The sequence below is a fragment of the Pongo pygmaeus genome, chromosome 10, assembly GCF_028885625.2.
Source record: "Pongo pygmaeus isolate AG05252 chromosome 10, NHGRI_mPonPyg2-v2.0_pri, whole genome shotgun sequence".
Taxonomy (NCBI): Eukaryota; Metazoa; Chordata; class Mammalia; order Primates; family Hominidae; genus Pongo; species Pongo pygmaeus.
The window spans coordinates 29,329,268-29,351,777 of NC_072383.2; the positions used below are offsets into that span (position 1 = coordinate 29,329,268).

General features: G+C 42.8%; 1 protein-coding gene across 6 annotated transcripts in view; it reads left to right on the forward strand.

The window, feature by feature from the left end:
- CCDC91 (coiled-coil domain containing 91) overlaps positions 1–22,510 on the forward strand; it is a 347,553-nt gene that overhangs the window by 45,353 nt on the left and 279,690 nt on the right. The gene's annotated exons all lie outside the window — the stretch shown is intronic.

The following is a 22,510-nucleotide window of genomic DNA, read 5'->3' on the forward strand; positions in this document are numbered from 1 at the left end:
AAGGAAAAATTCAGTAAGTCAAAACACATTTTAAAAGAGACACGTTTAAAGTTTTTTTTATATAAATGGAATCGTGCATTATGTGACCTTTGGGATTGGCTTTTTTTTTTTTTTTCACTCAGTGTAATACCTTTGAAATCTCTCCAACTTGCATGTATCAGTAGTTCTTTCCTTTTTATAGCTGATAAGTATTACAGTGGTAGAGATGTGGCACAGTTTGTTTAACCATTCACCTATTTTAGGACATTTTGGTTGTTTCCAGTTTTTGGTTGTTACAAACAAAGCTATGAACAATCATGTACTGATTTTTGTGTGGACATAAGTTTTCATTTTCCTGGGATAAATACCTAGGAGTACAATTGCTTGCCCTTATAGGAAGTATATATTTAATTCTTAAAGAAACTGAACAACTATTTTCCCAAGTGATCATACTGTTTTACATTCCCACCAGAAAAAGTGGATCTTTCAAACCACAAATATTTGAAAGAGCCACTTTCTCCACATCCTTGCCAGCATTTGGTATTGTCATTACTTTTTATTTTTGCTACTCTGGTAGGTATGTGGTGGTGTCTCATTGTGGCCTTAATTTCCATTTCTCTAAAGATTGATGATGTTTAACATCTTTTTATTTGCTTAGTTGCTATCCCCTTTGTATATCTTCTTTGGTGAAATGTCTCTATCTTTTGTCTATTGAAAAGAACATGCTTTATTTTCATATGTGCATGGAACCTTCACCAGAATAAACCATATCCTTGGTCATAAAACAAATTTCAGTAAATTGAGAAGCATTTCCTGTTCTTTTTTCCTGAAAAAGTTTGTGTAGAATTTGTGTACTCTCTACTGACTCCTGGTATTTGTCTGGTTTCAGAGGGTGGGAGGGTTTTCTGCCTTTCCCCCAAGTGGCAGCTTGCCGTTTTGCTTTGTATGAAGAATAGTTCTAGGATATGAGTAGCTAATCATTTCCTTCATTCCTGTACCATAAGAAAAGCTCTCTCAGGTAATCTAATCTGTCCTCATCTTTCTCTTGAGTACCTACGAGAGTTCTCGATGGGCATTTGGGTTGTTTGTGGGGTTTACTATTGCAAACAGTGTTACCATGAATATTCTTGTGCAAGACTTCTGGTATACGTGTGTGAGAGTTTCTCTAGGGCATGTTACTAGAAGAGGAATTTCTCAAAGTATACCTGTGTTCTTGCGGGGCGTGGTGGCTCACACCTGTAATCCCAGCACTTGGGAGGCCGAGGCAGGCAGATCACCTGAGGTCAGGAGTTCAAAATCAGCCTGGCCAACATAGCAAAACCCTATCTCTACAAAAATTTCAAAAATTAGCTGAGCGTCGTGGTGGGCACCTGTAATCCCAGCTACTTGGGAGGTTGAGGCAGGATAATCTCTGGAATCCAGGAGGTGGAGGTTGCAGTGTGCTGATATAGCGCCATTGTACTCCAGCCTGGGCGACAGCGAGACTCCTTATCCAAAAAAAAAAAAAAAAAAAAGGAAAAGTGATATTGGGACTGATCACCACCTTGTTATCATAGAAAGGTGTTATAATATACTGTTATATTAAATATACTGTCGTATTTTTCTTCTAATTTTGTCTGGAGGTCTCTCAAGTGGCTGTAAACTCTAGCCCTGCCCTGAGGGGGTACCAGGGGATTTGGTCATATGATGCTTATAATGGGCCTTTCACAGGATACTTCTTTATCCCTGTGGACAGCCTAGGTGTTTGACATGTGACCCAGGTGTCCTTCTCATTACAAACAAAGAAGCTTGTTTATACTGGCAGGTGTCTTTTTGGCGCTTGCCTGACCTGTGTCCAGTTTATTCTTAACAAGTTAGCTATTCTGTAGGAGAGCCCTGACCAGGAAAGAAGTTAGATTTAGATGTGTTGGTCAGGTGAGACACAGAGGAGGCAGCACAACCAAACATAGGAAATAACAGAAGCAGTATATTACTTACGGATCCCACAGAAAAGAGGGCAGCATGTTTCTCAGGGCCAGATGGGAAAGGGGAAGCCATCTGGGACTTGGAGGCTCCACCAGTGGGTGGGGAGAGAGAGAGAGAGAAAGAGAGGGAGAGGGCAAGGAACCTGTGAGTCAAAGCCATTATTGGGGTCTAGGTTGTTACCAAAAGAGTTTCCCTGCAGGGAATTCTAACTGTGGGTGACGTGGTTTGGATCTGTGTTCTCACCCAAATCTCAGGTCAAATTGTAATCCCCAGTGCTGAAGGTAGGGCCTGGTGGGAGGTGCTTGAATCATGCGGACAGTTCCTCAAGAATGGTTTAGCACCATCCCCTCTGTGTGGTGCTGTTCTTGTGATAATGAGTGAAGTTATCCTGAGATCTGGTTTAAAAGTATGTAGCGCCTGCCCCCCTCTTGCTCCTGCTTCTGACATGTAAGAGGTGTCTGCTTCCCCTCTGCCTTCTGTCATGATTGAAAGTTTCCTGAGGCTTCCCCAGAAGCCAAGCAGATGCCAACATTATGTTTCCTGTACAACCTGCAGAACCGTGGGCCAATTAAACCCCATTTGTTTATAAATTACTCAGTCTCAGGTATTTCTTTAAAGCAATGTTAGAATGGACTAATACAGTGGGTTTACAGCAAACAGACTTCAATTCCTTGGTCACGCCGTGACTGAGAGATGGTCACTGCAGCTTATCTGGGCAGTCCGTGCAGGGTATGGGAGTCAGTAGGGTGAGTCAAGTAGGTTGTATCCAGCTGTCCCATAGGGAAGTGGTTACTGGGAGGCGATTGTATAAGGTAGATATCTGGAACAACAACATAGAGGAACTTGGTGGAGGCAGACAGCTGGAAACTGTGTTGAGTGTGACTAAGCCCAGTTTCTGATATGAGAAAGTTAAACATGTTTAAAATGTATGCCAAGGCAACATAAAATTATTAGAATTCACTACATTCACCAAAAATATATAACATCAAATAGGTAGCAAAAATTTGATAGATTAGTATAGGTAAATTAATACCTCTACTATTAAAGTGGGAAATTTTAAATTAACATTTGTGATTATTGATAGATAAAAAAGTCAGCAAAGGGTATACAATATATGAATAATACAGTTCATGGACATATACAGAATTCAATATATAAAGAATGAAAAAGAGATATATAACATAAATCAGAGATTAAAAGGAAAATGAGAATACTGTTAATTATATGTGACCTATGTAAAAATAGACATTTCTAGGAAAATATTACTTGTAAAAACCGAGGGAGAAATTAAAAGTCTGAATCTTCCCACAAAGAAAGCAACAAGCCCAAATGATTTGCCAATAAATAAGTCTCTACCAAAATTTTGAGAAATAGATTATTCCAATCTGTTGCAATCTTTTAAAATTAATACAAACAGAGGATAATTCCCCAGCAAGTTCTGAAAGCCCAGCGTAATCCTGATATCCAAATCAAATAAAGACACTAAAACAGATGACAATTACGGATATATTTCACTTTTAATATAGAGCTGGTAATCCCAAACAGGATAGTAGCAAATTGAAACCAACATTTAAAGAAGACAAACATCATTGCCGAATTGGATTTTTCCCAGATATGCAAGGATGATTTACTAATAAATGATCATAAATGTAAGCAACATTTACATTGATAGATTAAAAGTGAAAAACTGTATAATTACAGTAGATACAGAAAATCATTTGATAATCAACATAAATTCATGATAAGAATGCTTAGCAAATTAGGAAAAGAGGGAACATCTTTAAACTGTCAAGAAATATTTAAAAAACAACCAGTCAACCAACCATCATCAGCAATCTTCCTAAATGGGGATAGACGAAAAGAGTCTCTTAAAGTCAGAAATGATAAAAGCATGCTTATCACATGTTCTGATTATTATTGCTGTATAAAAAATCCAAATTTAATGGCACAAAACAACTGTTTTATTATGCTTATGAATTCTGAGGGTCAGACACTTGGACAATGCAAAAGAAGGCTTTTTTTTTTTTTTTTTTTTTACAGCTCCACTCTTTTCAGTGCCTCAGTTGGGATGATGTGAACATTGAACACTGGAGGTGACTTGCTGGCTAGGGGCTGGATTCATCTTAAAGTATCTTCATTTATATGTCTGGTGATATGATGCTGGCTGTTGGCTGGGAACTTAATTAGGCAGTCAGTTGGAAAACTTACACACGGCTTTTCCATGTGATATCTCTGTGTGGGCCGGTTTGGCCTGTGTCGCATAATGGCATCTAGGCTCCAAGAGCAAGCAGTACAAGAGCAAAAGACAGAAGCACATTGCAGTGAGCCGAGATTGCGCCATTGCACTCCAGCATGGGCAACAAGAGGGAAACTCTGTCTCAAAAAAAAAAAAAAAAAAAGAAGTAAGAGTTTACTAAAGTTGAGTAGGTAGATTAATACAGAAGTCAATTGGATTGTTATTACAGTAACAACAAATAACTAGAAAGTATAAAAGAAGACATTAAAATAGTATCATAGATACTATTTTAACAGGAAATTTTTGAGACATCTTTAGGGGTATTTATAGAATGTTATCAGTAGTCCTTTTAGAAAAAACTTAACCATGGTATATCTTAGTTGTAGGGCCCACTCACTATCATAAAGATTCCATTTCTGCTGAAATAATCCTATAGCTAGAAACAGACCCACAGTGTTTATGGGTCTGTTTATACTAGAATCAATTTGGTGTATGATAAAGATGGCTTATCAGATTAGCAAGGAAAGAAGTTATTGTATAATAAATATAATCAGGAAAAATGATCCGTATCAGGAAAAAAAAAAGAATTAGATCTCTGCTTCTACCATATAAATACTCAAATACAGATGGCTGAAATACTTAAATGTCAAAAATAAAATTTCCTTGTAAATAAAGGTATATACCTTTTATAGATGGCAAAGGATTTAAAAAATAAGACTAAGAAACTGATAAATTGTTATTAAAGAATAGATTAAGAATTTCTGTTCATCAAAAGCTGCCTTAAAGAAAGTGGAAACACATGTTATAAACTAGAAGATGTTTGCAATATACACAGCTGACAAATGATTAATATCAAGAATTATTTTTAAAAATTTATCCAAATCAATTAAAAACACAACACAGACGAAAAATAAAGATGTGAATAGGCATTTCACAAAAGAGGAACCACATATCATTGATAATCATATGAAGAAATTTTAACTTCATTAATGATCAGGGAAGTCAAATTAAGTACAAAATGAGATGCCATTTAAAACCAAGTGTCAGGAAGGATGAAGATTTATGGGACCTCTGTATTCGTGCCACCATTTTGGAAAGTACTTTTTCATTTTCCTGTGAAACTAAACATAGACAAATGTTACAACCCAATGATTTTACTCATAGGCATATACTCAAGGGAAGTTCTGTGTATAAACAAAACTAGATGTATTGAAAAATGTTCACAGCATTTCTGGTCTCAATAACAAAATCCTGTAAACTACCCAGATGTCTCTTGATAGGAAAGTGGCTGAATAAACTTTGGCATATAATTAATATAGCAGCCAAAAGAATGAATAATAGCCATAATAATATTAGCAACATAATGTCATATGAAAAAGTTAGGTCCCCCAAATTGACATACTGCAGGATACCCTTTAAAAATAGTTCAGATAAAAGTAATATGCTTTTTGGTAGTAAATATAGAAGAGATGAAACTTCATTCATTTGAAAGTAAGGGAATGATGAAAAAATAAATTAAGGATTGTGAGTCCAGATAAGCACAGGGAAGAGTTATATGTATTACAACTTACTGTCAGGGTCTTCAGGTTTATGTTGTCAACACTGATTTTACTGTGATTACTGTGTGACACTTTTCTCTATTATTTGTTGTATAGCGCACATTCTTGTGCCTTGATGTTGTGATTTATTTGTAGACTTCTTTTTACAGGACCTATTTTTACTTTTAATCATTAGTACCAATGCAAATCACAATTTTGTCATCATGCTTATTTTGCTTATATGGGAGACTCCAAAGATCATATCCCATAGAGGCATGGATTTGGCATTCTTGTTTTGAAAGATTTGGAGTTGCGATTGACATGATAGTTTTAGGGTCTAAAACATGATTATTTTAGAAATAGTTATACAGTGTAATGAAAGGATTGGAGAGCAGAATGACAAGAAGTAAGTTCTGATAGTTTTCAAGAAATAGTGATAGAGATCCAAGCCACAAAGATGGTCACTAGAGGAGACAAGAAAGGATGAGTGGGGAAATAATATAGAATTGACTGACTTACCTGCTATGGTGTAAAGTGTCAAGTGAAAAGTAGAAGGTGACACCTGGGTTTTGCATCCTGGATGGATTAAAGAAGGATAATACTATTGACTGAAAAGAACAGATTGAGGAGAGAAAGTAGTTTGTGAAGAAAAGGTGAACTTGGCTATAGTAATAGTGTAGTTTCATATATTTAGAGTATCTTAGAGTGTAATACCTTAGAAGTCCTCTGGTCAGCCTGTTCATTTGACATATGAGGACCCTGTGGCCCAGAGAAAGCGTAGTGATTTGGCCAGCATCATATGGTTCAAACACAAATTTCTATATGATTACAGGATATGGATCTGATGGAGATGAGGATGATAGAAGCAACTAGGTTACAAACTAATTCTTGTTAAGAATTTTTACTTTGGGCCAGGCGTGGTGGCTCACGCCTGTAATCCCAGCACTTTGGGAGGCCGAGGCAGGTGGATCATGAGGTCAGGAGATTGAGACCATCCTGGCTAACATGGTGAAACCCCACCTCTACTAAAAATACAAAAATTAGCTGGGCATGGTGGAGGGCGCCTGTAATCTCAGCTACTTGGGAGGCTGAGGCAGGAGAATGGCGTGAACCTGGGAGGTGGAGCTTGCAGTTAGCCGAGACCGGGCCACTGCACTCCAGCCTGGGCGAGAGAGCAAGACTCCGTCTCGAAAAAAAAAAAAAGAAGAAAAAAAAGAATTTTTACTTTGTAAAATAATGAGAAGCCATTGAAAAAGGTTTTAAGTAGGAGGAGTATTTAGAAGGAACACTTAGGTTGCAGAGTGGAGAATGGACTAGAAAGGAGCAAAATTGGAAGCAGAGTACTGTTTTGGAGGTTGATGCTATAAACTAGATGAAAGATAATGGTGGCCTTGCTTAGGGTGAAGGTATTGGGGATTGAGAGGAGTAGATGTATTCTAGAGGTATCTGGGACAGCGGTCCCCAGCCTTGTTGGTACCAGGGACTGGTTTTGTGGAAGACAATTTTTCTATGAACTGGAACGTTGGGAGATGGTTTCGGGATGAAATTGTTCCACCTCGGATCATCAGGCATTAGTTAGGTTCTCATAAGGAGCACACAGCCTAGATCCCTCATATGCACAGTTCACAATAGGGTTTGTGCTCCTTTGAGAATCTAATGCTGCTGCTAATCTGACAGGAGGCAGAGCTCAGGTGGTAATGCTTGCTTGCTGGCCACTCACCTCCTGTTGTGCAGCCTGGTTCCTAACAGGCCAAGGACCCAGACCAGTTCGGGTCCGCGGGTTGGGGACCCCTGCTCTCGGAGATAGGATTTTGTGATTGATTTTATATATGGGGTGAGAGAGAGAAGTATGAGAAAAAGATGACTGCAAGGTTTCTTCTTGACCAAATGTGTTATAGAGGTAGTGGCAATCACTGGTCTAAAGACCCCTGGAGGAAGGGTAAATTTGAGGTTGGTGGGGGAGATCTTGAATTCAATCTTGAGTTTTGGTTGTATTGAATTTGAGGTTCCTGTTAGATTACAGTTGTCTCTTGGCTATGTAGATCTGGAGCTCAGGAAACACATCTAAATTAGAGATAGAGATACCATAGCTTATGTTTGTAAATGAATCCAAAGATGTGAATGAGATAGTCCAGGGAGTGTATCTAAAGTGAAAGAAAGGAAGGGTTAGGTTGGAGCCCTTTGGAGCACCAAAATTTAAAGGATAGGTAGGAAGAACCTGCAAGAGAGATTGAGATAAAGCAGTCGGAAAACTAGGAAGAAAGAAGGAAGGAGTATGATTGTCTTATATAGCATGAAGTGAGAGTGTTTTGAGAAGAAAAGACTAATCAAATGATGTTAATGTTCAAATAAGACAAGGAATTGTTTCTTTTTGCATAATAAAAAGGATGTAATTGGTTGCAGGCATGAGATATAAGAATAGTGTCTGAAGTTGAGCTGTGAAAAGGATAGGACTGTGGTTGGAGGACACTGTATTTGAGGAAGGTTTTGTTTTTGTTTTTGTTCTGTTTCATTTTTAAACTGTAGGACTTGGAGCACGTTTCATTGTTGATGAGAAAGAGCTAAATAAGAGGAGGTTGAATAGTTAAGAGGAAACAATTGAGAGAGCCAAGTCTCTGAGAGGCCAGGTTGCTGGGAGTGTTTGGGGGTTAGTCTTAAGTAGGCAGAAGGGTTCCTTTTTCTTTGTGAGCAGAATGAGTTGTAATAGCTGAGTACAGATGCTGGTAGCTATAGTTTTGGTAACAAGAAGTTGAGGGACTTCTCTTAAAATGCCTTCTGTTTTCTTTGTTTAGCAGGAGGCCAGGCTATTTGCTTTGATTGCAGAAAGGAATAGAAAGGCTGGAAGTTTGAGGAGAGTTGGCAATCTTTGAAATAGCTTTTCTGGAGAATGAGAGAAATAACTCTAAAGAAATACTGGGTGTGTTGGACAGCACTGTGAATCCAATTGAAGAGGGGAAACATGAATTTTATGTGATTTTGTTCTGATAAGTTGTCAGCAGAAGACAGGTAATTGGATATTATTGGTGGTTCCTGGGGTGGGAGGGAGGTGTTATCAGTTGCCTTGCAACCACTCTGGATTCTGAATCAGCTGAGGAATAGAACCAAGAGTTGTATAGAAATCAGAGTAGCAACTTTATTGTTAAAACCTGGCTTGGGCCTAAATCTGAAATGAGGTCTCCCACAGGTTTTCTTCTAAATTAAATTTACCCATCTGGTCACAGGCGGAATAGCTAAAAAACAAGTCTCTGTGCTTAAAGAATGAAGTTTTTCCCTGATGAGCTGCTTTATGGGAGCTAAACTACAAGAATAGTATATTGTTTGTACGCACCAAGTTCCCAGTAAGGAGCTCAAAGAGGTTGTACTTTGCATGCACACTAAATTTTATAATTAATCTTAGCTAACAGTGACACTTAGGGATGTTTTGCTCTTACTATTATTACTTTTTTTTTTTTGAGAGAAGAGGATAAAGGACTACAGTACTTCTTCAATCACATTTCCTTCTATTGAAAACAGGCCTGTGCCCTCTTTTAAAATGTGAGGAGAGGAAGTAGTATATCTTACCTCTAGCATTCATTGAGTGATGAGATTTTGCCAGATAAGAATACAGTTCATACAGTGAGAATTTTGAGTTGATAGAGGGATAGCCCTGTAAAAATGTTCATTTTTTGGTTGAGAATGTATGACTGGCCCCTGAGAAGTGATTAGTTCTGGAAAATTTGTGTAGACCACTAAGATTATGAGAGGGCATACATTTTTTGAAGGAGAAGATAATGAGATAGAATCAGAGGGCTATCAGCCTGGGAAAAGATTGCTATTAAGGAGTTGGAAGTTGAAGACTTAACCAAAGAGGGTGAGGGTAGATATAAGGGTTTGGAGAGTAAATGTCTTGTAGTTTTTATTTTTGTTGTTACTTTTTGGGATGTGTAAGTTTTCTGAATGAAGGTTGGTAAAGACAGACTTAATTGATAACAGATGAAAATTATAAAGGAAAAGTTTCAGTTATTAGTAGTTGCGATGTTTTCCTATTGGATCATTTATGAATATAATGTTTTTTAGGTAATAAATTTACACCTCAGTTTGTTTTCTTTGGACTTGTGATAATCTGCCACTGGCAAAGGTTCACTGGTAGTAGAATTTATAGTATGGCAATACTTCTTTAATTCAGCTTCATAGGCAGTTTCAAAATTAACCCCAATAATAATTGGACACTTGATGAGAATATAAAGTAGCAATGTAATATCTTTTAGGATATTGGTCCTTAGGCACAGTCTTAATATGGGTAGAGCTGTTTTAATGCTAGCAACTGGGTCTTCTAGTGCCCAAGATCCAGTGTAATTTTCTTGGAAAAATAAGAGGGAAAAGGAAGTCATGTGGGAACTATTAGCAACTAATTTGCTTTCATTCAGTCATTTATTCTGAAGGCATTAATTCAAAAATATTCTTTGAGCCCTTACTATGTGCTAGGAACTGCTCAGTTCAATTGCTGGAGGGTAAAAAAAAAAGATGAATAAAGGATCCCCACACTACCTCCAGATTTCTTATATAAACTTAGGTAGACAGTTACATTTTCTTAACCCAATAAGCCTGAAATTCTGTTCTTACATATTTTGACTCTTCTAATTAGCTCAGTCTTAATTGCTTTCTATTTTTAACTTTAAGGTTTGAGTGTGTGTGTGTGTGTGTGTGTGTGTGTGTGTGTGTGTGTATTTCCTTTGTTCTGTTTTCTCTAATTTCTGTTTGCCCAGAAGAGTCAGAAAAAAAACCGCTTGTCTCTGTTGCTTCTAGGAAACATGGCATTAAACAGGATCAAATGGAAAAGTATTATTGCTACTGTGAGGATGTTAGCAAGTAGTTTTCCAGATCAGATGGAGATTTAGTTAAATGCTAAGTGGACAGTGTTAACTAATAGGATATTTGGGGATGATCAGATAATTTGGGTGGTCTCTTGAGATTTTATTTTTTGAAGTCAGTTATCAAAATGTCCTTATTAGACCTTTTTTAGATGGGGAGGGGTGCAGGTTGGTTAGGTTTTGAGCAACTTTGGTGTCTAGAGATACAATCTTATATTTGGTATGAATACTTGTAATATGGGAAGATGTTATAATGGAGACTATTATGAAAAATCCTAATTTATTTGTTGAGTAAATGCAAATTTAAAGCATTTATGTCTTTTATGGTTAGTTTTGTGAAGAAAAATTCCTTGAGTTTTTCTCAGAATATTTTGATAGAACTAATAGGTAGCTGGCTCATCATGCCATGTTGTTTTTTTTGTGCTCATAGTTTAAAATTGTAATAAGGCTTGCTATGAAATACTGCTGTTTTCTATGTCCTCCATGCTTTTCCAGCCTCCTTCATCTCCTACATACTGGTTTCTCTGTTTTCATTTGGTTAGTTCTCTAGTCACTAATTCAACTCTGAAGTTTCCCCTAATTGTTTAAAATTACACTCATGATGGTAAAATATATGAGCTAGTCTATTTCATTTCCTGAATACATGTCTCAGGAGCTTTCTGATCTGCTCCAGTCTAGACTGGAGGTATCTATTCTTGCTTCATAGGTATTGTGGAACTCAGTTCACTATTATTCTGGGAGAAATCCCTTTGCTTTTCACTTCAGTTGGATCTTTTCTAATCCTATGTCTTTTTCTTTCTTGTCTTATTCTCTTGGTTTACTCCATAGCTTTTAAAGAAAGTGTGCAATAAAAATTGTTTTGAGACTTTATAGGTGTGAACATGACTTTATTCTTCCCTCAATTATATGTTGGTTTGGTTGAATATAGAATTCCATGCTGTAAGTCATTTTCCCTCAGAATTTTTTTTTTTTTTTTTTTTTATGTTTATAAGTTTTATTGGAACATGGGTACATTCATTTAGATAACAACAGTTCATACGCTACATTGGCAGAATTGAGTACAGGCATACCTCAGATATATTCTGAGTTTGGTTCCAGACCACCAAAATAAAGTGAGTTACACAAATTTCTTATGGTTTTATGGTACACATATGTTTTGACTACACTGCAGATTATTAAGTGTGCAATAGCATTATGTCTAAAAAGATATTAATTTTAATTTAAAAATGCTGTAGTTTATTGCTAAAAATACAAAAGATCATCTGAACCTTCAGCAGTCATAATGTTTGCAGGTGGAAGGTCTTGTCTCAGTGATGATGGCTACTGATTGATTAGAGTGGTGATTGCTGAAGGTTGGGGTGGCTGTGGAAATTTCTTGAATTAGACGATAATGAAATTTACTGTATTGATTGACTCTTCCTTTCATGAAAGATTTCTCTGTACCATGTAATGCTGTTTGGCAGTATTTGACTCAAAGTAGAGCTTTCAAATTTGGAGTCAATCCTTTCACATCCTGCCACTGCTTAATCAACTAAGTTTATGGAATATTCTAAATCCTTTGTCATTTCAACAGTGTTTATGACATCTTCACTAGGAGTGGATTTCCTCTAAAGAAACCACTTTTTTTTTCTCATCCATAAGAAGCAACTTCTCATCTATTACACTTTTATCATGAGGTTGTAGCAATTCAGTCACATCTTCAGGCTTTATTTTTAATTTGAGTTCTCTTGGTATTTCTACCATACCTGCAGTTACTTTCTCCACTGAAGAAAGTAGTGGAAGTCTTGAAGCCCTTAAAGTCATCCACAAGGGTTGGAATTAACTTCTCCCAAACTTCTGCTAATGTTGATATTTTTACCTTCCCTGATAAATTACAAATGTTCTTAATGGCATCTAGAATGGTGAATCATTTACAGAAATTTTTAAATTTACTTTGCCCAGATCCATCAGAGGAAACACTATGGCAGCTATAGCCTTACAAAATGTATTTCTGAAAAAATACTTGAAAGCTAAAATTACTCCTTGATCCATGGGCTGCAGAATGGATGCGGTGTTAGTAGGCATGAAGACAACATTAATCTCCTTGTACATCTTTATCAGGGCTCTTGATTGACTAGATGTGTTGTCAATGAATAGTAACATTTTGAAAGAAATCTTGTTTTCTGAATAGTAGCTCTCAACAGTGGGCTTAAAATGTTCTGTAAACCATGCTGTAAACAGATGTGCTCTTATCTAGGGTTTGTGGTTTTATTTATAGGGAATAAGCAGAATAGATTTGGCATAATTCTTAAGGGCCATAGGAGTTTCAGAAGGGTAAATGTGCTTTGGCTTCAACTTAAAGTTACCAGCTGCATTAGCCCCTAATAGTCAGCCTGTCCTTTGCAGCTTTGAAGCCAGGCATTGAACTTCTCAAAAGTTCAAATGACATCTTCTTCCAACATAAGGGTTTTTCATCTGCATTGAAAATCTGTTTAGTGTAGCCACCTTCATTAGTAATCTTAGCTACATTTTCTGGATAACTTGCTGCAGCTTCCCAATTAGCACTTGCAACTTCACCTTGCGCTTTTATGGAGATGAGTTCTTCCTTAAAGCTCATGAACCAACCTCTGCTAGCTTCAAGCTTCATTTCTGCAGCTTTCTTTTTTTTTTTTTTTTTTTTTAATTTATGAAGTATTTATTGATCATTCTTGGGTGTTTCTCGGAGAGGGGGATATGGGAGGGTCATAGGATAATAGTGGAGAGAAGGTCAGGAGATAAACACATGAATAAAGGTCTCTGGTTTTCCTAGGCAGAGGACCCTGCGGCCTTCTGCAGTGTTTCTGCCCCTGGGTACTTGAGATTAGGGAGTGGTGATGACTCTTAAAGAGCATGCTGCCTTCAAGCATCTGTTTAACAAAGCACATCTTGCACCGCCCTTAATCCATTTAACCCTGAGTTGACACAGCATATGTTTCAGAGAGCATGGGGCTGGGGGAAAGGCCATAGATCAACAGCATCCCAAGGCAGAAGAATTTCTCCTAGTCAGAACAAAATGGAGTCTCCTATGCCCACCTCTTTCTACACAGACACAGCAACAATCTGATCTCTCCTTCCTTTCCCCACACTTCCCCCCCTTCTCTTCAACAAAACCGCCATCGTCCTCATGGCCCGCTCCCGATGGTCGCTGTCTCTTCGGAGCTGTTGGGTACACCTCCCAGACAGGGCAGCCGGGCAGAGGCGCTCCTCACCTCCCAGACAGGGCGGCCAGGCAGAGGCGCTCCTCGCTTCCCAGACGGGGCCGCCCGGGCAGAGGCGCTCCTCACTTCCCAGACGGGGCCGCCCAGGCAGAGGCGCTCCTCACTTCCTCCCATACCGGGTGGCATCCGGGCAGAGGCGCTCCTCACCTCCCAGATGGGGCGGCCGGGCAGAGGCGCTCCTCACTTCCCAGACCGGGCGGCCAAGCAGAGGCGCTCCTCACTTCCCAGAGGGGGCGGCCGGGCAGAGGCGCTCCTCACTTCCCAGACCGGGCGGCCGGGCAGAGGCGCTCCTCACTTCCCAGACGGGGTGGCCGGGCAGAGACGCTCCTCACTTCCTCCCAGACGGGGTGGCGGCCAGGCAGAGGCGCTCCTCACCTCCCAGACAGGGCGGCCGGGCAGAGGCGCTCCTCACTTCCCAGACTGGGCGGCCGGGCAGAGGCGCTCCTCACTTCCCAGACTGGGCGGCCGGGCAGAGGCGCTCCTCAGCTCCTAGACGGGGTGGCCAGGCAGAGGCGCTCCTCACTTCCCAGACGGTGTGGCGGCTGGGCAGAGGCGCTCCTCCCTTCCCAGATGGGGCAGCCAGGCAGAGGCGCTCCTCACTTCCTCCCAGACGGGGTGGCGGCCAGGCAGAGGCGCTCCTCACTTCCCAGAGGGGGCGGCCGGGCAGAGGTGCTCCTCACTTCCTCCCAGATGGGGTGGCGGCCGGGCAGAGGCACTCCTCACCTCCCAGACGGGGCGGCCGGGCAGAGGTGCTCCTCATCTCCCAGACGGGGCAGCCGGGCAGAGGTTCTCCTCACTTCCTCTCAGACGGGGTGACGGCCGGGCAGAGGCACTCCTCACCTCCCAGACGGGGCGGCCGGGCAGAGGCGCTCCTCACCTCCCAGACGGAGTGGCCAGGCAGAGGCACTCCTCACTTCCCATATGGGGTGGCGGCCGGGCAGAGGCACTCCTCACTTCCCAGATGGGGCAGCCGGGCAGAGGCGCTCCTCACTTCCTCCTAGACGGGGTGGCGGCCAAGCAGAGGCACTCCTCACCTCCCAGACGGGGCGGCCGGGCAGAGGTGCTCCTCATCTCCCAGACGGGGCAGCCGGGCAGAGGTGCTCCTCACTTCCTCCCAGACAGGGTGACGGCCGGGCAGAGGCGCTCCTCACCTCCCAGACGGAGTGGTCAGGCAGAGGCGCTCCTCACTTCCCATATGGGGTGGCGGCCGGGCAGAGGCGCTCCTCACTTCCCAGATGGGGCAGCCGGGCAGAGGCGCTCCTCACTTCCTCCCAGACGGGGTGGCGGCCAGGCAGAGGCACTCCTCACCTCCCAGACGGGGCGGCCGGGCAGAGGTGCTCCTCATCTCCCAGATGGGGCAGCCGGGCATAGGTGCCCCTCACTTCCTCCCAGACGGGGTGGCAGCCGGGCAGAGGCGCTCCTCACTTCCCAGACGGGGCGGCCGGGCAGAGGCGCTCCTCACTTCCCATACGGGGTGGCGGCCGGGCAGAGGCGCTCCTCACTTCCTCCCAGACGGGGTGGTGGCCAGGCAGAGGCGCTCTTCACTTCCCAGACGGGGTGGCCGGGCAGAGGCGCTCCTCACTTCCCAGACGGGGTGGCCGGGCAGAGGCACTCCTCACCTCCCAGACGGGGCGGCCGGGCAGAGGCGCTCCTCACTTCCCATACGGGGTGGCAGCCAGGCAGAGGCGCTCCTCACTTCCCAGATGGGGCAGCCGGGCAGAGGCGCTCCTCACTTCCTCCCAGACGGGGTGGCGGCCGGGCAGAGGCGCTCCTCACCTCCCAGACGGGGTGGCCGGGCAGAGGCGCTCCTCCCTTCCCAGCCGGAGTGGCCAGGCAGAGGCGCTCCTCACCTCCCAGAGTGGGAGGCCAGGCAGAGGCGCTCCTCACTTCCCAGAGTGGGCGGCCTGGCAGAGGCGCTCCTCACTTCCCATACGGGGTGGCAGCTGGGTAGAGGCGCTCCTCACTTCCCAGATGGGGCAGCTGGGCAGAGGTGCTCCTCACTTCCTCCCAGACGGGATGGCGGCCAGGCAGAGGCGCTCCTCACCTCCCAGACGGGGCGGCGGCCAGGCAGAGGCGCTCCTCACCTCCCAGACGGGGCGGCCGGGCAGAGGCGCTCCTCACCTCCCAGATGGGGCGGCTGGGCAGAGGCGCTCCTCACCTCCCAGACGGGGCGGCCGGGCAGAGGCGCTCCTCACTTCCCATACGGGGTGGCGGCCGGGCAGAGGCGCTCCTCACTTCCTCCCAGACGGGGTGGTGGCCAGGCAGAGGCGCTCTTCACTTCCCAGACGGGGTGGCCGGGCAGAGGCGCTCCTCACTTCCCAGACGGGGTGGCCGGGCAGAGGCACTCCTCACCTCCCAGACGGGGCGGCCGGGCAGAGGCGCTCCTCACTTCCCATACGGGGTGGCAGCCAGGCAGAGGCGCTCCTCACTTCCCAGATGGGGCAGCCGGGCAGAGGCGCTCCTCACTTCCTCCCAGACGGGGTGGCGGCCGGGCAGAGGCGCTCCTCACCTCCCAGACGGGGTGGCCGGGCAGAGGCGCTCCTCCCTTCCCAGCCGGAGTGGCCAGGCAGAGGCGCTCCTCACCTCCCAGAGTGGGCGGCCAGGCAGAGGCGCTCCTCACTTCCCAGAGTGGGCGGCCTGGCAGAGGCGCTCCTCACTTCCCATACGGGGTGGCAGCTGGGTAGAGGCGCTCCTCACTTCCCAGATGGGGCAGCTGGGCAGAGGTGCTCCTCACTTCCTCCCAGACGGGATGGTGGCCAGGCAGAGGCGCTCCTCACCTCCCAGACGGGGCGGCGGCCAGGCAGAGGCGCTCCTCACCTCCCAGACGGGGCGGCCGGGCAGAGGCACTCCTCACCTCCCAGATGGGGCGGCTGGGCAGAGGCGCTCCTCACCTCCCAGAAGGGGCGGCTGGGCAGAGGCGCTCCTCACTTCCCATATGGGGTGGCAGCCGGGCAGAGGCGCTCCTCACTTCCCAGACGGGGTGGCGGCCAGGCAGAGGCGCTCCTCACTTCCCAGATGGGGCAACCGGGCAGAGGCGCTCCTCACTTCCTCCCAGACGGGGTGGCGGCCAGGCAGAGGCGCTCCTCACCTCCCAGACGGGGTGGCGGCCAGGCAGAGGCGCTCCTCACCTCCCAGACGGAGTGGCCAGGCAGAGGCGCTCCTCACTTCCCATATGGGGTGGCGGCCGGGCAGAGGCGCTCCTCACTTCCCAGATGGGGCAGCCGGGCAGAGGCGCTCCTCACTTCCTCCCAGACGGGGTGGCGGCCAAGCAGAGGCACTCCTCACCTCCCAGACGGGGCGGCCGGGCAGAGGTGCTCCTCATCTCCCAGACGGGGCAGCCGGGCAGAGGTGCTCCTCACTTCCTCCCAGACGGGGTGACGGCCGGGCAGAGGCGCTCCTCACCTCCCAGACGGAGTGGTCAGGCAGAGGCGCTCCTCACTTCCCATATGGGGTGGCGGCCGGGCAGAGGCGCTCCTCACTTCCCAGATGGGGCAGCCGGGCAGAGGCGCTCCTTACTTCCTCCCAGACGGGGTGGCGGCCAGGCAGAGGCACTCCTCACCTCCCAGACGGGGCGGCCGGGCAGAGGTGCTCCTCATCTCCCAGATGGGGCAGCTGGGCATAGGTGCCCCTCACTTCCTCCCAGACGGGGTGGCAGCCGGGCAGAGGCGCTCCTCACATCCCAGACGATGGGCGGCCGGGCAGAGGCGCTCCTCACTTCCCATATAGGGCGGCCGGGCAGAGGGGCTCCTCACATCCCAGACGATGGGCGGCCAGGCAGAGATGCTCCTCACTTCCTAGATGGGGTGGTGGCGGGGCAGAGGCTGTAATCTTAGCACTTTAAGAGGCCAAGGCAGGAGGCTGGTAGGTGGAGGTTGCAGCGAGCCGAGATCACACCACTGCACTCCAGCCTGAGCACCATTGAGCATTGAGTTAGCGAGACTCTGTCTGTAATCCCAGCACCTCGGGAGGCCGAGGCAGGCAGATCACTCGAGGCCAGGAGCTGGAGACCAGCCCAGTCAACACGGTGAAACCCCGTCTCCACCAAAAATACAAAAACCATTCAGGCGTGGCGGCGCGCGCCTGCAATCCCAGGCACTCGGCAGGCCGAGGCAGGAGAGTCACAGGAGCCCGAGGCAGGGAGGTTGCAGCGAGCCGAGATCATGGCAGTACAGTCCAGCTTTGATAACAGCGGGAGACTGAAAAAAGAAGGAGAGGGAGACTGAAGAAAGGGGAGGGAGAGGGAGGGGGAGGGGGAGGGGGAGGGGGAGGGGGAGGGGGAGGGGGAGGGGGAGGGAGAGGGAGAGGGAGCTCCCTCAGAATTTTAAAAGCATTAGTCCATTGTTTTTTACCTTCCAGTGTTGCTGTTATGAAGTGTGAGACCATTATGTTGTTGATCCTTTGAATGAAGCCTGTTTTCCCTCTAGAAGCTTGTAGGATCTTCCCTTTGTCTCTACTGTGCCTTGCTGTGGGTTTTTTTTTCTTTTTTTCTCTTGGATACTTGATATACCCATTACTGGATATAATATCCTTTTGTTTTAGAAAATTTTCCTGAATTATTTTCTTGATGATTTCTTTACGTTTGTTTTCTCTTTTCTGTCTTTCTTGAACTCCTAGAGTCCTAATAATTAGATATTACGTATCCTAGGCTGGATCTTGTAACTTTTTTTTACTTTGACTTTCCATTTTTTTCTCTTATACTTTTTTAAAAGAAAATTTCCTTAATTTTATTTTCTACCCTGCAGTTTTTCATTTCTGCAATTATATATTTTTATTTCCAAGGCCTCAGTCTTGTTGTTTACTCCTTTCTTGATCATCTTCTCCCCTGAAATTAGGGCATCCTGTCCTTAATTCATGGATGAATTATCTTCTGTTGTTAACTTTCTGAAGATACTATGGTTTTGTTTTTTTCTTTCTTGGATAGTCTGTGTTTATTTCATCCTATTTTTCTTTTATGGTTTGGTCTCTATTTTTTTCTTGTATTCGTTTTTTAATTAGATGCTTTCTTCATCTCTTCGGTCATCCTTGATAGTCTGTTCACATGTAAGAGTGAGGCACTAATAAAGTGGCAAACACTTATATAATGCTTAGAATGTATCAGATACTGTTCTAAGTGCTTCATCTATTTAACATATTTAATCCTTGTACTGACTTTAGGAGTTAGCTGTTATTATATTCGATAGATGAGGAAACTGAGGCACACAATGTTTTAAGTAAAATGCCCAATGTAACACAGTAAGTGGTAGAGCTGGAATTTGAATCCAGCCATCTTAACTCTATAGTCGCTTCTTTTAACCTTTATGCTGTTCTGCCTGTTACTAAAATTAGAAGCTAATTGGAAATTTTGTGCTTGTGGGTGGGGTTTGTCAAAGTAGTATTTTGTGAGTGAGCTGTTTCTTTGTGGAACATCTGATAAGGTCCTTTTCATGGGTTGAGTAGATTCATCATTGAAGAATCTGCAGCTCTTCTGACTAGAGGTTTCAGCCCAGCTGCTGTTGTTTTGGTTGCTGAGTAGTGAAAGATGCCTGGCGTTACTGGTCTACATATTTAACCACCCTCTCCCCTCCCCAAGATATAACTTCACCTAGTCCACCTATGTTGATATCTTCCTGCCTGGAGACACTCAGCTTTCCCCCGTCCAGGGAATGAACCTCCAGTCTTCTGCTGTGGTGATAAATTGTAGGTTACCCAGTTGTGCAGATTCTGGGAGGGGTCTTAGCATATACCTATGACTCTTAATTTTGAGTTTCAGTTTTACCTAACTTTCAGTACCTCCCATTGCTGAGCCTTTTGAGGATTCTCTTATGTATTCATAAGTGTGATTCTCATTTTTCCAGTGACTCATTTTCCTTGTATTTGCTTTGAAATTTCTTGCAGTTTTCTCATTTCACATTCTCGTTGACCTCACTTTTATGCAGAAGCCAATAATCAAAAGAAATCTTTGTATTCTTACAGGGATACCTTTCCGTAAAGATGAATAAAATGTGTGTTTTGATGTGCCATTTGACATTTTCTGTCAAATCTGTTGAAATCTTTCTCAAATATCTCCTTCTACCTTAGGCATTTAATGATGCTTCCAACCAGATATATCATCTTCTGAAAATCTTTCTTCTTACCTTGGAAATTTTTTCTTCTCTTTTGAGACTCTTTTACATCTTATGTTATTTGTATTTGAATGCTTTTCTTACACTCTGCCCTCCTCCCTACCCCAGACTATAACTTCTTTGAGGACCTTAACTGATACAGAATTGCTGAATAACAGTTTATTACATTGTGTATTCTGTATATGTTTTGTCCTTTTGTATGTCTTTCTTATAAAACATTTTTAGAATGTCAGCAGTGTATTAAATATTGAGACTAGCAAAGTAGGGAATTAATACAATAAGGCAAAAAAAAGAGATTAAATTTAGATATAAAGAAGTTTGAGAATTGTTACACCTTGATATTGTGAAAACTTGCAGTGTAGATTCCTAATTATAATGAAGTATACATTCTTTTGTGTCTTTCTGCCATGACACAAAAGAATGAATTATGTGATCTGTTAATGTTTTGGCCAGGCTTATGATTCTGTAACTTAGATGTCAGATATATTTGCTGTTGCTACATTCTTATAATATTTGTAGTTTAATGGGCTATACTGTTAAATGCTAGAATATTCTAAAATACTTGATAAGAATGCACTTTAGATAAAGTAAATATTTTAAATGTATTGGAGTAGCTAAATACATAAATAAGCCCACATTTGTATATTTCCTTTTAAAAACTGTTGATTTTCATATTTTATAAATTTTATTTTTACAAGTCAATGCTGTTAATTTTCTCTTCTCCTATTTAAAATGCTCAGAAGTAAACTATTGCAGGAATTGAAGTCTAAATTATTTGCAGAAAGATTATTGCTTTAAAAATATTTCTCTAGAATTATATGTTAAGTAACTTGGGACATATTTGTTTTTTTAAATGTATTAATATTTCTTTGAAAATAAAAGGAAGAGTATCATCTGCTTTTTTTTTTTTTCTTTTTTACGGAGTTTCACTCTCGTTGCCTGGGCTGGAGTGCAGTGGTGTGATCTCGGCTCACTGCAACCTCCACCTCCCAGGTTCAAGCGATTCTTCTGCCTCAGCCCCCCAAGTAGCTGGGATTACAGTCGTGTGCCACCACGCCTGGCTAATTTTTTGTATTTTTAGTAGAGGCAGGGTTTCAACATGTTGACCAGGCTGGTCTTGAACTGCTGCTGACCTCAGGTGATCCGCCTACCTCAGCCTTCCAAAGTGCTGGGATTACAGGTGTGAGCCACCGAATATGTAAAAGTTGCTGGAGTCTGGAAAACGTCAGTGGTCACTAGTATGTTCTTTTGCAGAGCTAAATCAGAACTTAGGAAACTGACGGTATTTGGTTCATTACCACAGTCAAACAAGCTGAAATGATTGTTAAACGTGGGTATTTGTTTTTATTTTCAAATTTTCTGTCACCTTACAAATAATTTATTGGGAAGTGACTTAAGAAAACACATAGAAGCATTACTCTAAAAATTCCATTCTTTTGAAACCATATTATTTGAGTACAGCATATGTAGATGCTAAAAATTTTTTGTTTCTTGAGATTCATGGGATACATGTGGAAAAGATAAAGTTGGTGTTTATAGTTTGACTTGGTTAATTCTTAATGTCCATATCACTCTTCTTTCATAATTTCTTCATGAAAAATGTAGCCACATACAGATTTCTGTTCACTTGCAACACAAAATAATGTGAGTTCCATTTCAAACTAAACATCATCAAAAGTTTCTGAAAGTCTGGTTTATATTTTTTAAGTGCTATACGTGGATGACCTGCTTAGTTTTAATTTTTGGAGAAATACATTTTATTAAACATTTTCATCAGATTGCTAAAATTGTGAGTAATGGTAATGATACCATGATTATATTCTGGTTAATTTAATACCTTTCCTTTTTACAATATGTTTCTGTCTAAATATATATTTTTTAGTGTCATTACCTACTGAGTTTCTGTGAAAATAATTTCCTTTGCCTATTAAAACAAAACAATTGTTGAAATTAATGTTTTTACTGTTTTTTTCTTTGACAATTTTTTGAATTTTCTTTTTGAAGGTGTTAGCACTAGTTTCCAGAAGGTAAAGCACGGATATACATGACTACTTAAAGCAAATGACCTTAGAAAATGCCCTTAAGATTACTGTTTAACATATAGTTTAATATGTATAGCTATTTTTATTTTAGAAGTGGGAAAGGATTGTTTTCCTGTAATCAAGTCCATCTTGTATTACTGAGTCAAGGAAACTATAATTAACATTTGGGTATGTTCACTTAAAGTTTTCTTTTTAATTTAAAACATTGCTTTTTAAATTAACTTTTAGGTTAAGGGGTACATGTGCAGGTTTATTACAAAGGGAAACTCTTGTCATGGGGGTTTGTTGTACAGATTATTTTGTCATATGTTCACTTTTGAATGATAGAAAAATAAACCAATTAGTATTGACTAGAGTATTACTTGTAGCTATAGATTCACAATTATAGGTTCCAAATTGTAAATTAAGAAACAATCTATATGAGAACTTATTTTTCATTTTAATGTATACTTCCTCTTACTAATTTCACCTTTTCAGGTTTTTTAGTTCTTGCGTGGTTTGTTTGATAAAGCTGCTGCTCCTTTTTTTTTTTTTTAAAGCCCTGATACTAATGGTTTTATCTT